This window comes from Panthera onca, chromosome B3 (genome assembly GCF_046562875.1).
Source record: "Panthera onca isolate mPanOnc1 chromosome B3, mPanOnc1 haplotype 2, whole genome shotgun sequence".
NCBI classification, from domain to species: domain Eukaryota; kingdom Metazoa; phylum Chordata; class Mammalia; order Carnivora; family Felidae; genus Panthera; species Panthera onca.
The window spans coordinates 147,740,329-147,754,333 of NC_138344.1; the positions used below are offsets into that span (position 1 = coordinate 147,740,329).

General features: G+C 42.6%; 1 pseudogene; it reads right to left on the reverse strand.

Moving 5' to 3' along the window:
• Positions 1–2,040: 2,040 nt before the first annotated feature.
• Positions 2,041–14,005, reverse strand: LOC132676277 (immunoglobulin heavy variable 3-23 pseudogene; annotated as a pseudogene).

A 14,005-nucleotide genomic window follows, 5' to 3' on the forward strand; every position in this document is an offset into this window, starting at 1 on the left:
GTGCAATGGTGGTCTGGTTGCCAGGCACTCTTTCCTAGTAAGCAAGCACTTGATGGGGGCTGGAGTAGGTGGAGTTTGGTGTTAGTGGCTCAGCTTCCACTGGGGATGCTGTGCTGCTGAGTGAAATCTGTCCATGCTGATTGGTGGGAGGAAATATTTGCATCAGCTCCCTGTCTAGTCCCTTGAGTTGGAGTTCCCAGCCTCCCCTGTTTAGGAAGTCATCACACAGCGAGAACACTTGTGGGTCCCAGGCTTCCATCAGAATTTCTTTCACCCTGTCTGCGTCCAAGCCATTGGCCCATCTGGTTGCACAGGGCTCTTATGTTTTATCTCAGGAGCTCTAGCTGGGTTTGAAAACTCCAAATTGTGTGAACTCAATATGACAGGGACTCCACTGATCCTCTGGGAGAGGGTCTTGATGTGCTGTGCCTGGAGCTGGTTTACCCCAGATGGGCAGTGCATGAACACTAGGACCTTGGAGTACATGGTGAAGAACAACCAGAAGGCAGCGTCCAGCTAGCTGCTCTCAGAAGAGGCTCCTGTGCTAATGATCAGGGAATTTTAATGGTGCCTGTCAGCTCTCCTGTCCTATGAGAGGCAATGCCCCATCTCCCAAATGCACTCCACGAAGGGAACTGTCTCTCCCCATGCGACCCAGGGAATACTCAGACCACAGTTCCTCTTATGGGCCTCTGCCCTCCTCCACAGGAGCACTGCTGTGCCCACCAGACTCCACCCCAATGATGGGATTGACTTTTAAATCTTCAGTCTTTGAGCTCCACGTTTACTGGAGGTTGACTTCTAATGATTAACTTCATGGGTTATCTTGACTGTGTCATGGGTGCCCAGATTCACCACTGTTTCTGTGGATGTCTGTGATGTGTTCCAGAAGAGATTGGCATTTGCATCCATGGTTTCTTTCTGCCTGGGCGCCACTCATTCTATTAAGTTTGTGAATAGAATCTGATGCAGATGGAGGGCGAATTCCCTCATTTTTACTTCCCATGTGCTTTTTGAACTGGAATATTGGTCTCCTCTGGCCCTTTTTCTGAGAGTTACATCATCAGCTCTCCACGTTCTGAGACTAGACACTAGTCAGAATCAGACAAGAATTACATCACTGGTTTTCCTGGGTCTTCAGCTTGTGACAGTAGATCATGGGACTTCTCAACATATTTAGTTATGGAAACCAATGACCTTTGGGTTCTGTTCCTCAGGGAAATCTTGCCTAATACTTGGAGATTGTTTGTCTCTCCTTTAGAGTAATTGAATAAAGATGTAACTCATTTAAAGTCCTGAGTAGCAAAGGGCTATGAAGAAATTGTCACGTTGTTTGACTGGGACAAGGGCTGGGTGAGGATAAGGAGGGTCTGTGGGATCCTGTGGTCCTGGCTGCACAGTGAGGGCATCTGGGAATCTCATAAAGGTGTAGCTGTTGTGCCTCAGCAAATCTGTAATTCACTCATGTTGAGGGACTGGAGTAAGCAAGTGCAAACAACTGTGTCTTTGTGCATGTTCGTCTAGTTTCCCTATGACAACCCAGTTGCTAATTCAGAGAGTTAATAGGTAAACACAGAATCATATAATCAGGGAGGCTCCCTGGGGAAACTGCTGTGTGGAGAGGAAGCCCCAGACCCTGACAGGAAACCTGCCTGTAACCTCCATCTGCACCTGCTCCTGGGAACACAAAGCAGAATTGTGCATAGTGTGCGCCCCCTGGTGGTGCTGATCCCCTCCTGCAGGGAGGTTTGTGTCTGGGCTCCCAGCGAGGTTCCCTCACCGTGTCTCTAGCACAGTAATATGTGGCCGTGTCCTCGGTCTTGAGGTTGTTCATCTGCAGATACAGCGTGTTCTTGGCGTTGTCTCTGGAGATGGTGAATCGGCCCTTCACGGAGTCTGCGTAGTATGTGCTACCTGTACTACCAATTTCTGCGACCCACTGCAGCCCCTTTCCTGGAGCCTGGCGAACCCAGCTCATTGCATAGCTACTGAAGGTGAATCCAGAGGCTACACAGGTGAGTCTCAGGGACCCCCCAGGCTTCAGCAGGTCACCCCCAGACTCCACCAGCTGCACGTCACACTGGACACCTGCAGACACAAGACATCTTGGTCAGGAAACTATCACACATTCACTGTTTCTCACTCATATCCACTCACATACTCAGTGTCTCTGGTTCACCATGAATTACCTTTTAAAAGAGCAACGAGGAAAACCCAGCCCAGCACAAACTCCATGGTGAGGTGTGTGTGTTCTGTGCTGATCACAGAATGGGAACACCTGGGACTCCTGGGGCTGGGGCTTGTCTCCCAGCTGCACGATCGGGCTGGGTTGGTTTTATCAGCACAGAGAGGGCCCCATTTGCATGTCCTCTGACATATATATCAAGCTCCAGACTTAGGTTTGATTGTGTAAAAGTGGTTGACAGGGTTAGGGACGCACTTCTACATTAGTTTGTGTGGATGGCGGTGTGACAATATGAAGAATTCTTTTTTTTTTCATTTTTGGATTTTTACCTTTATTAATGGAGGCTTCGCATAATCTTTAAGAAATATTTACCTCAACAGCATGATCACGCATTATTTTCTCTTAAAATATTTTAATTTTTAAAATTATAAATTAGTATTTATTTCTAGTTTTAAAAATTAACATGCAAATTAGTTAGCATATAGTGCAACAATGATTTCAGGAGTAGATTCCTTAGTGCCCCTTACCAGTTTAGCCCATCCCCCCTCCCACAACTCTCCAGTAGCCCTGTGTTTGTTCTCCATATTTATGAGTCTCTTATGCTCTGTCTCCTCCATGTTTTCATATAATTTTGGTTTCCCTTCCCTTATGTTCATCTGTTTTGTCTCTTAAAGTCCTCATATGAGTGAAGTCATATGAGTTTTGTCTTTCTCTGACTGACTCATTTCACTTCGCATAATACCCTCCAGTTCCATCCACATAGTTGCAAATGGCAAGATTTCACTCTTTTTGATTGCCGAGTAATACTCCATTGTGTATATTTACCACTTCTTCTTTATCCATTCATCCATCAGTGGACATTTGGCTCTTTCCATACTTTGGCTATTGTTGATAGTGCTGCTATAAACATGGGGGTGCATGTGTCCCTTTGAAACAGAACACCTGTGTCCCGTGGAGAAATGCCTAGTAGTGCAATTGCTGGGTCATAGGGGAGTTCTATTTTTAGTTTTTTGAGGAATCTCCATACAGTTTTCCAGAGTGGCTGCACCAACTTGCATTGCCCCCCAAAATGCAAAAGAGATCCTCTCTCTGCATCCTCGCCAACGTCTGTTGTTGCCTGAGTTGTTAATGTAGCCATTCTGACAGGTGTCAGGTGGTATCTCATTAGGGTTTTGATTGGCATTTCCGTGATGATGAGTGATGTGGAGCATTTTTTCATGTGTCGGTTGGCCATCAGGATGTCTTCTTTGGAGAAGTGTCTATTCATGTCTTTTGCCTATTTCATCACTGGATTGTGTTTTGGGTGTTCAGTTTGATAAATTCTTTATAGATTTTTGATACTAACTTTTTATCTGAGATGTCATTTGCAAATGTTTTCTCCCATTTTGTCAGTTGAATTTTAGTTTTGCTGATTGTTGCCTTCACTATGCAGAAACTTTTTATTTTGATGAGGTCCAAGTAGTTCATTTTTGCTTTTTTTTTCCCTTGCCTCCTGGGACGTGTTGAGTAGGAAGTTGGTGCGGCCAAGATCAAAGATGTTTTTGCCTGCTTTCTGCTCGAGGATTTTGATGGCTTCCTGACTTACATTGAGGTCTTTCATCCATTTTGAGTTTATATTTGTGTATGGTGTAAGAAAGTGGTCCTGGTTCATTCTTCTGCATGTCGCTGTCCAGTTTTCCCAGCACCACTTGCTGAAGACACTGTCTTTATTCCATTGGATAGGCTTTCCTGCTTTGTGAAAGATTTGTTGGCCATACATTTTTGCTCCATTTGTGGATTTTGTATTCTGTTCCATTGATCTGAGTGTCTGTTCTTGTTTTTTTTTTTAATTTTTTTGGCATTTATTTATTACTTTTCAGAGACAGAGACAGAGCATGAGCGAGGGAGTGTCAGAGAGAGAGGAAGACACAGAATTCGAAGCAGGCTTCAGGCTCTGAGCTGTCAGCACACAGCCTGATGTGGGACTCTAACTCACGAACTGCCAGATCATGACCTGAGTCAACGTCGGATGCTTAACAGACTGGTCCACTCAGATGCCCCTGAGTGTATGTTCTTGTGCCAGTGCCATACTGTCTTGATGATTACAGCTTTGAAGTACAGCTTGAAGTCTGGGATTGTGATGCCTCCTGCTTTGGTTTTCTTTTTCAAGATTTCTTTGGCTATTCGGCGGCTTTTCTGGTTCCATACAAATTTTAGGATTATTTTTTCTAGCTCTGTGAAGAATGCTGGTGTCACTTTGATCGGGATTGCATTGAATTTGTAGATTGCTTTGGGTACTAGCAGCATTTTAACAATATTTGTTCTTCCTATTCAGGAGCATGGAATCTTTTCCCATATTTTGTCTTCTTCAATTTCTTTCATAAGCTTTCTATAGTTTTCAGTGTAAAGATTTTTCACCTCTTTGGTTAGATTTATTCCTGGGTATTTTATGGTTTTTGGTGCTACTGTAAATGGGATAGATTCCTTGATTTCTCTTTCTGTTGCTTCATTGTTGGTGTATAGGAATGCAACCGATTTCTCTGCATTGATTGTATATCCTGCCACTTTGCTGAATTCATGAATCAATTCTAGCAGTTTTTTGGTGGGGTCTTTTGGGTTTTCCATATAGAGTATCATGTCATCTGTGAAGAGTGAAAGTTTGACCGTCTCCTGGCCAATTTGGATGCCTTTTATTTCTTTGTGTTGTCTGAGTGCAGACGCTAAGACTTCCAATACTATGTTGAATAAGAGTGTCAAGAGTGGACATCCCTGTCTTGTTCCTGACCTTAGGGAGAAAGCTCTCAGTTTTTCCCCATTGAGGATGATATTAGCATTGGATCATTCATAGATGGCTTATATGATCTCGAGGTATGGTCCTTCTATCCCTGCTTTCTTGAGAGTTTTTATCAAAAAAGGATGTTGTATTTTGTCAAATGCTTTCTCTGCACCTATGGAGAGGATCATATGTTTCCTGTCCTTCTTTTATCGATGTGATGAATCACGTTAATTGTTTTACAGATATTGAGCCAGCCCTGCATCCCAGGTATAAATCCCACTTGGTTGTGGTGAATAATTTTTTAATGTATTATTGTTTCTGGTTGGATAATATCTTGTTGAGGATTTTCGCATCCATGTTCATCAGGGAAATTGGTGTATAGTTCTCTTTTTAAGTGTTGTCTGTGTCTGTTTTTGGATTCGAGGTAATGCTGGCTTCATAGAAAGAGTTTGGAAGTTTTCATTCCATTTCTATTATTTTGGAACAGTTTCAAGAGAATAGGTGTTAACTCTTCCTTAAATGTTTGGTAGAATTCCCCTGGAAAGCCATCTGGTCCTGGACTGTTGTCTTTTGGCAGATTTTTGATTACTAATTCGATTTCCTTACCGGTTAAGGGTCGGTTCAAATTTTCTATTTCTTCCTGTTTCAGTTTTGGTAGTGTATATGTTTCTAGGAATTTGTCCATTTCTTCCAGTATGCCCATTTTATTGGCATATAATTGCTCATAACATTTTCTTATTGCTGTTTTTATTTCTGTTGTGTTGGTTGTGATCTCTCCTCTGTCATTCTTGATTTTGTTCATTTGGGTCCTTTCCTTTTTCTTTTTGATCAAACTGGATAGTGGTTTATCAATTTTGTTAATTCTTTCAAAGCACCAGCTTTTAGTTTCATTGATTTGTTCTACTGTGTTTTGGTTTCAATAGCACAATTTTCTGCTCTAATCTTAGTATTTCCTGCTTTCTTCTGGTTTTGGGTTTTATTTGCTGTTCCTTTTCCAGCTCTTTAGTCATAAGGTTAGGTTGTGTATATGAGATTTTTCTTCCTTCTTTAGGAAGGCCTGGATTGCTATATACTTTCCTCTTATGACCGCCTTTGCTGCATCCTAGAGGTTTGCGTTGTGGTGTTATCATTTTCATTGACTTCCATATACTTTTTAATTTCTTCTTTTACTGCTTGGTTAGCCCATTCATTCTTTAGTAGGTTCTCCAGTCTCTAATTATTTGTTACCTTTCCAAATTTTTTCTTGGGGTTGATTTTGAGTTCATGGCATTGTGGTCTGAAAATATGCATGGTAGGATCTTGATCTTTTTGTACTTACTTAGGGCTGATTTGTGTCCCAGTATATGATCTTTTCTGGAGAAATTTCCATGTGCACTGGAGAAGAGTGCATATTCTGTTGCTTTAGGATGAAATGTTCTGAATATATTTGTTAAGTCCTTCTGGTCCAGTGTGTCATTGAAAGCCATTGTTTTCTTGTTGATTTTTTGATCAGGTGATCTGTTCATTGTTGTGAATGCGGTGTTGAAGTCTCCTACTATTATGGGATTTTTATCGATGATTTTCTTTATGTTTGTGATTAATTGATTTCTATATTTGGGTGCTCTCACAATTGGCGCATAAATGTTTACAATTGTTAGGTCTTCTTGGTGGATAGACCCTTTGATTATGAATGATATAATGCCATTCTGCATCTCTTGATGCAGTCTTTATTTTAAAGTCTAGATTGTCTGATATCAATATGGCTACTCCGGCTTTCTTTTGTTGAACATTAGCATGATAGATAGTTCTCCATCCCCTTATTTTCAATCTGGAGGCGTTTTTAGGTCTAAAGTGGGTCTCTTGTAAAAAGCATATAGATGGATCTTGTTTTCTTCTCTATTCTGTTACCTTATGTCTTTTGATTGGGGCATTGAGTCCATTGACGTTTAGAGCCAGTACTGAAAAATATGAGTTTATTGCTATTATGATGCTTGTAGAGTTGGAGTTTATGGTGGTGTTCTTTGGTCTTTCTAACCTTTGTTGATTTTGGTATTTATTTATTTATATAGATGTATTTTCATCTTTTCTCCCCTCAGAGAGTCTCCCTTAAAATTTCTTGTAGGGCTGGTTTAGTGGTCACAAACTCATTTAATTCTTGTTTGTATGGGAATCTTTTTATCTCGCCTTCTATTTTGAATGACATCCTTGTTGGATTCGGAATTCTTGGCTGCATATTTTTCTGATTTAGCACACTGAATACATCCCGCCACTCCTTTGTGGCCTGCGAAGTTTCTGTGGATAGGTCTGGTAAACCTGATCTGTCTTCCCTTGTTAGTTATGGACTTTGTTTCCCTGTTGGTTTTATGATTCTCTCCTTGCCTGAGTACTTGGTCAATTTGATTATGATGTGCCTTGTTGATGGTCGGTTTTGGTTGAATCTAATGGGAGTCCTCTGTGCTTCCTGGATTTTGATGTCTGTGTCTTTGCCCAGGTTAGGAAAGATTTCTGCTATGATTTGCTCACATAACCCTTCCACCCCTATTTCTCTCTTCCACTTCTGGGACCCCTATGATTCTCATGTTTTTCCTTTTTAATGAGTCTGTGATTTCTGTAATTCTTAAGTCTTGCTCTTTTGCCTTAATTTCCCTCTTTTTTCCTGCTTCATTATTCTCTATAAGGTTGTCCTCTATAACGCTGATTCTCTGTTCTGCCTCATCCATCTGTGCCACCGCTGCATCCAACTGTGATTGCAGCTCAGTTATAGCATTTTAAATTTCATCCTGGCTATTTTTTACTTCTTTTATCTCTGCAGAAGGGGATTCTAATCTATTTTTGACTGCAGCTAGTATTCTTATTATTGTGATTCTAAATTCTGGTTCAGACATCTTGCTTGTATCTGTGTTGGTTAAATCCCTAGCTGTCGTTTCTTCATGGTCTTTCTTTTGGGGTGAATTCCTTCGTTTTGTCATTTTGAAGGAAAGAAAAGGAATTAATGAGGTCGAAAAATAGAAATTAAAAGATAAAATTACAGAAATATTAAAATTAAAAATTAATCACACACACAATTTGGATGGAATATGCTATATCCTGGGTATGTTTTGTTCTGGGTGTTTAAAGTGGTTTGACAGATTATAGAAAAAAATGGGAGGGGGAGAAAAAAAAGGAAATATTTTGAGAATTTGAAAAAATGAATACACAGAAGTAGACTAAAATGAGAGGATGGGAGTAAAATAGAGTTAAAAAAATATACAGAAAAGAATATAGTAGAAAAAATAAAGAACAATATTTTTAATAAAAATTAAAAATATATGTGATTTTTTTCTTTTTCTGTATTCTAGAAAAAAGAGAGGAAACAAAAAAGAGAAAAAAGATACAAAAAGGAAAAAAAGGAAATCATTGGAAAATTCAAAAAGTGAATACACCATAGTAGACTAAAATAAAATGATGGAAGTAAAATAGAATTTGAAAAAATTTACATAAAAGCAATCAATATAGTAAAAAAATTAAAGAAAAATATTTTTAATAGAAATTGAAAGTAAAATGAAGTTTTTCTCATTCTGCATTCAAGAAAAACTACAGAAACGAAGAAGAGAAAAAAAAGAAAGAAAAAATAAAAAGGAAACTGGAAATTTGAAAACGGGAATACACTGAGGTAGAGTAAAATAAAATGATGGAAGTAAAATAGAATTTGAAAAAAAAATACAGAAATGTAAAAAATATAGTAATAAAAATTAAAGAAAAATAGTTTTAATAATAATTGATAATAAAAATATTTTTTTTCTGTTTCTGCATTGAAGAAAAAGAAAAGAAGTTTAAAACAGAAAAAGAAAAAAAAGAAAGAAAATTGACTAGATGAACTGGCTAACAGATTGAAGTAGAACTGAAATTACTCCCTTATCCCCTAGATGTCAGTCTACGTAGTTCTTTATAGTCCATAAAGTAAGCGGCAGTGAGACTTGTGTTCCTGAAGAGCCCTGTTGGCCTCTTTGGGGTCGGGGGGGGGGGGGGGGGGCTCAGTGTAATGGTTCCGCTCTCCACTAGATGGCGCTTTTAGGCTCTTGAGGTGGATAGTTGCGGTGGTTGTAGGTGCGAATGCACATGCGCGGGAGAGGTGAAAATGGCACCACCCAGCTACCCAGTCTGTTCTCCTGGATCAACAATTGCGCACCCATCCTCTGTCTTCAGCCCTTGTCCACTCCCTGCTCCTTCACTCTCCATGACCAGGCCCCAGGCCGCACCTCTCTCCCAAATTTTGTCACAGACGCGGCTGTTTTCCCCGGTCCCTTACGTCCAAAGGACCGCGGCTTTGACCTGTTCTGCCCCTCTGTGGGAGGGTCTCACCAAGCAATGTCCGAATGAGCAATGGCCAAATATTGGCTGCACCTAGGAACGCTTGCTGGACCCTGTTGTTGTCGGTGCCCCGAGACTGTGGCCAGGTGCCAGCCACCCCAGAAAAAATTCGCAAGAGAGTGTAGCAGCAGCGTTTCGTGGATTATGGAAAATCACAACACACATCTGGCACCAGGCTTCACCCTAAACGACCTTGTTCCAGCACCAGTGAATGTGGCCGTTTTCGGGGGTCTGCTGGGACCAGATAGCTTTGGCAGTCTCCTCCAAATGTCCTTCCAGCAGTGCAACTGCCTCTCCCCGTGTGGCCTGAGAACATCCTGGAACCCACTCTGTTCCTGGGATTCTCCCTTCCCACCAGAGCACCTCCAGGTATGAAGCTGTGGAGTTGCAGCCTTTGCACTCCCCTTGTTTACAGTCTTAGTGGAATTTACAATACTCTCCTTTCTCCTTTCTCCCTTTTTGGTTTAGTCCCTGTGGCTATTTCCAATGTTCCACTTTCTCTCCAGCTGCTTTTGAGGAGGGGTGCTTTTCCTGTTTTCTCCCCCACTCCCCAGTCTCCTTCCTCTCTCCGCCCGCAAAAGCACCTCCCTTCCTGCAGCTTCTTGCTCCCCAAGGTCCCCTCTCCACGCCACGTACTTGTTGAATTCTGTGGTTCAGGCTGTGCAGATTGTTGTGTTAATCCTCGATCAGTTTTCTAGGTGTGTAGGATGGTTTAGTGTTGGTCTGGCTGTATTTCACGGACACGAGACACACAAAAATCTTCCACGTTGTTCTGCTATCTTGTCTCCTCCCTATTGACTGCCTAATTTTCAATTGAACATGTGAGGATATTATGCCACTCCCTTCTTTCCTGCAGGTTTCTGTGGACACTTCTGCCATAATCTTTTTTTATCTTCCCGTATTCGTTAGCAAACTCTTCTGTGTTCATTCTTATAGGGTTTTTTTAATCTGTGTATTTTGTGAATTTTACTATGTTATGTCTCAGAGTTGGCCTGCTTTTTTTTAAAAATTTTAATGGGAGTTCTCTGTGACTCATACATGTGGATGTCTGTTTCCTTCACCATTTAGTGGAAATTTTCCACTCTAATGTACTCAGACAAAACTTCTCCCCTTTTTTTCTCCCTCCCTTCTTCTTCTGGGTCTCCTTTGAAAAGAATTTTATTACACTTTATGGAGTTGCTGATTCCCTAAGTATACGTTTGTGATGCAATATTTTAATTTTCCTCTTCTTTCCTGCTTCGTTTCTCACAAAATTTTATCTTCCATGTCACTTACTCATTCATCTGCTTCTTTCTGCCTTGAGTTCATTATATCCAATCAGGTTCACGTCTCAGTTACAGCATTTTAAAAATTTCAGCCTGACTGGGTTTTAGGTCTTTTCCATCTGTAGTCAGGGTATTCTCATGTCTTGTAGGCTTTCTCAAGCATAGCTAGTATCCTTATGATAGTTTTTAAAAGTTCAGTTTCCTTATGATAGGTATTATATTTTGTTTGAGGCTTATTATTTATATGTGTTTTAATTATATCCCTGGCAATGTCCTTTATGGCTTTTTCTTTTGGAATGAATTCCTCCATCACTCTGTATATCCATGTCTCCGCTTTCTTTTTTTTTTTTTTAACATTTTATGTTTATTGTTGAGACAGAGAGAGACAGAGCATGAATGGGGGAGGGTCAGAGAGAGGGAGACACAGAATCTGAAACAGGCTCCAGGCTCTGAGCTGTTAGCACAGAGACCGACGCGGGGATCGAACTCACGGACCACGAGATCATGACCTGAGCTGAAGTCGGCCGCTTAACCGACTGAGCCACCCAGGTGCCCCTCTCTGCATTCTTAAGTGTTTTAGGAAAATCCTGTTATGTTTTCTGCTTCTAGAGTAGTGTCTTTTTTTTTTTTTTTTTTTTAATTTTTTTTTTCAACGTTTTTTATTTTATTTTTGGGACAGAGAGAGACAGAGCATGAACGGGGGAGGGGCAGAGAGAGAGGGAGACACAGAATCGGAAACAGGCTCCAGGCTCCGAGCCATCAGCCCAGAGCCTGACGCGGGGCTCGAACTCATGGACCGCGAGATCGTGACATGGCTGAAGTCGGACGCTTAACCGACTGCGCCACCCAGGCGCCCCAAGAGTAGTGTCTTTTTTGAGAAATGTTTACATACTGTTGACAACCTGACATTCTGGAAGTATTTCTTGCATGTGCTGTGTGGACTGTGCTTTCATGTATTGGCTGCTCTGTCCCTCAGGTCAGTCCTCTACAGAGTTCTCCTTGCCTCCAGGGGAGAGCTTTTCAACTTTGTCCATAGTGTTGTGAGTTTTAACTAGGTGAGTTTGGTCTCCTTATTAAAAGAGGCTAATTCCTATTTCCCCTACAGGTGAAGCTATGCCTCACTATATGGTCAGTAGACTTGGTGCCTGTGGGGGTATATGGTGGTCTTTGGAGGGAGGGGTTCAATGGTGGTCTGGGTTGTAGGCACTCTTTCCCTAGTAAGGAAGCACCTGAGGAAGGCAAGGGGGGTATAGCTTGGTGTCAGTGGATCAGTATCTACTGGGGGGTGTTGTGCTGCTCACTGAATTCTGTCCATGATAATTGGTGGGAGGAAATATTGGCATCAGCTCCTTCTCTAGTCCCTGCAGTTGGAGTTTCCAGCCACCCCTGTTCAGGAAGCCCCCACATAGAACAATCTGTACTCATGGGTCCCAGACTTCCTTCAGAACCCGGCCTTCACCCTGCGTTTGTCCAATCCATTGGCACACCTGGCAGCTCAGGGCTCTTCTGTTTTATCTCAGGAGCTCTAGCTGGGTGTGAGTACACCAAATTGTATGAATTCAATGCGACATGGACCCCACTGATCCTCTGGGACAGTGTCTTGCTGTGATGTGGTTGGAGCTGGTTATCCCAGAAGGGCAGTTGCATGAACACTAGGAGCTTGGAGTTCATGGTGAGGAAGAACAAGAAGGCAGCATGCAGTTAGCTGCTCTCAGCAGAGGCTCCTATGCTAATGACCAGGGCAGTGCAATGGTGCCTGTCAGCTCTCCTGCCCCATGAGGGGCAATGCCCTGTCTCCCAAATGCACTCCAAGGAGGTAACTGTCTCACCCAATATGACCCAGGGGATCCTCAAACCGCAGCCGTCCCTATGGACCTCGGGGCTCCTTCTCCACAGGAGCACTGCTATACCCACCAGGGTCCACCCCAGTGATGGCATGGAGTTCTAAATCTTCAGGTTTTGAACTCGACATTTACAGCAGGCTGACTTGTCATGATTACGTTTATGTGTCATCTTGACTGCGTCATGGGTGTCCAGATTCACGAGTGTTTCTGTGTATGTCTGTGATGAGTTTCCAGAAGAGATTGGCATTTCCATCCATGGTTTCTTTCTGCCTGGGCATCACCCATTCCATCATAGTTCTGAGTAGAATCCGATGCAGAGGGAGGAAGATTTCCCTCATTTTTACTTCCCATGCGCTTGTTTGAACTGGAACATTGGTCTCCTCCTGCCCTTGTTCTTAGAGTTACATCATAGGCTCTGCAGGTTCTGAGACTACACACTAGTTCAGAATCAGGTGAGAATTATACCACAGGTTTTCCTGGCTCTCCAACTTGTGACAGTAGATCATGGGACTTCTCAACATATTTTGTCATGGAAACCAATGTGCTTTGGGTTCTGTTGCTCGAGGGAATTCTGACTAATACGTGCAGATGATTTATCTCTTGTTTAGAGGAATTGAATAAAGCTGTAGCTCATTTAAAGTCCTGAGTAGCAAAGTGCCATGAAGGAAGTGTCACGTTGTTTGATTGGGACAAGGGCTGGGTGAAGATACTGGGGAGCTGTGGGAGCTTGTGGTCCTGGCTGCACAGGGAGTGCATCTGGGACTCATGTAAATGTTCAGCTATTGTGCCTCAGGAAATCTGTAATTCACTCATGTTGAAGGACAGGAGTAAGGAATGCAAACAACTGTGTCTTTGTGCATGTTAGGGTAGTTTTCCTAGGAAAACAATGATCTAATTCACACAGGTAATAGGTAAACACAGAATCCTGTGTCCAGAGAGGCTCCCTGGAGAAACTGCTGTGTGGACAGGAAGCCCCAGACCCTGAGAGGAAACCTGCCTGTAACCTCCATCTTCACCTGCTCCTGGCAACACAAACCAGAATTGTGCATAGTGTGCGCCCCCAAGTGGTGCTGATCGCCTCCTGCAGGGAGGTTTGTGTCTGGGCTCCCAGCGAGGTCCCCTCACCCTGTCTCTTGCACAGTAATATGTTGCCTTGTCCTCGGCCTGCAGGTTGTTCATTTGCAGATACAGCGTGTTCTTGGAGTTGTCTCTGGAGATGGGGAGTCGGCCCTTTACTGAGTCTGCATAGTACGTGCTACTTCCATCATCATAAATATATGTGAGCCACTACACCCCTTTCCTGGAACCTGGCGAACCCAGCTCATTCCATATCTACTGAAGGTGAATCCAGAGGCTACACAGGAGAGTCTCAGGGAACCCCCAGGCTGCACCAGGTCTAGTCCAGACTCCGCCAGCTGCACGTCACACTGGACACCTGCAGACACCAGACATCTTGGTCAGGAAACTGTCACACATCCACTGTTTCTCACCCTTATCCAATCACATACTCAGTGTCTCCCATTCACCATGAATTACCTTTTAAAAGGGCAACCAGGAACACCCAGCCAAGCACAAACTCCATGGTGAGGTGTCTGTTCTGTCCTGATCAGAGAATGGGAACACCTGG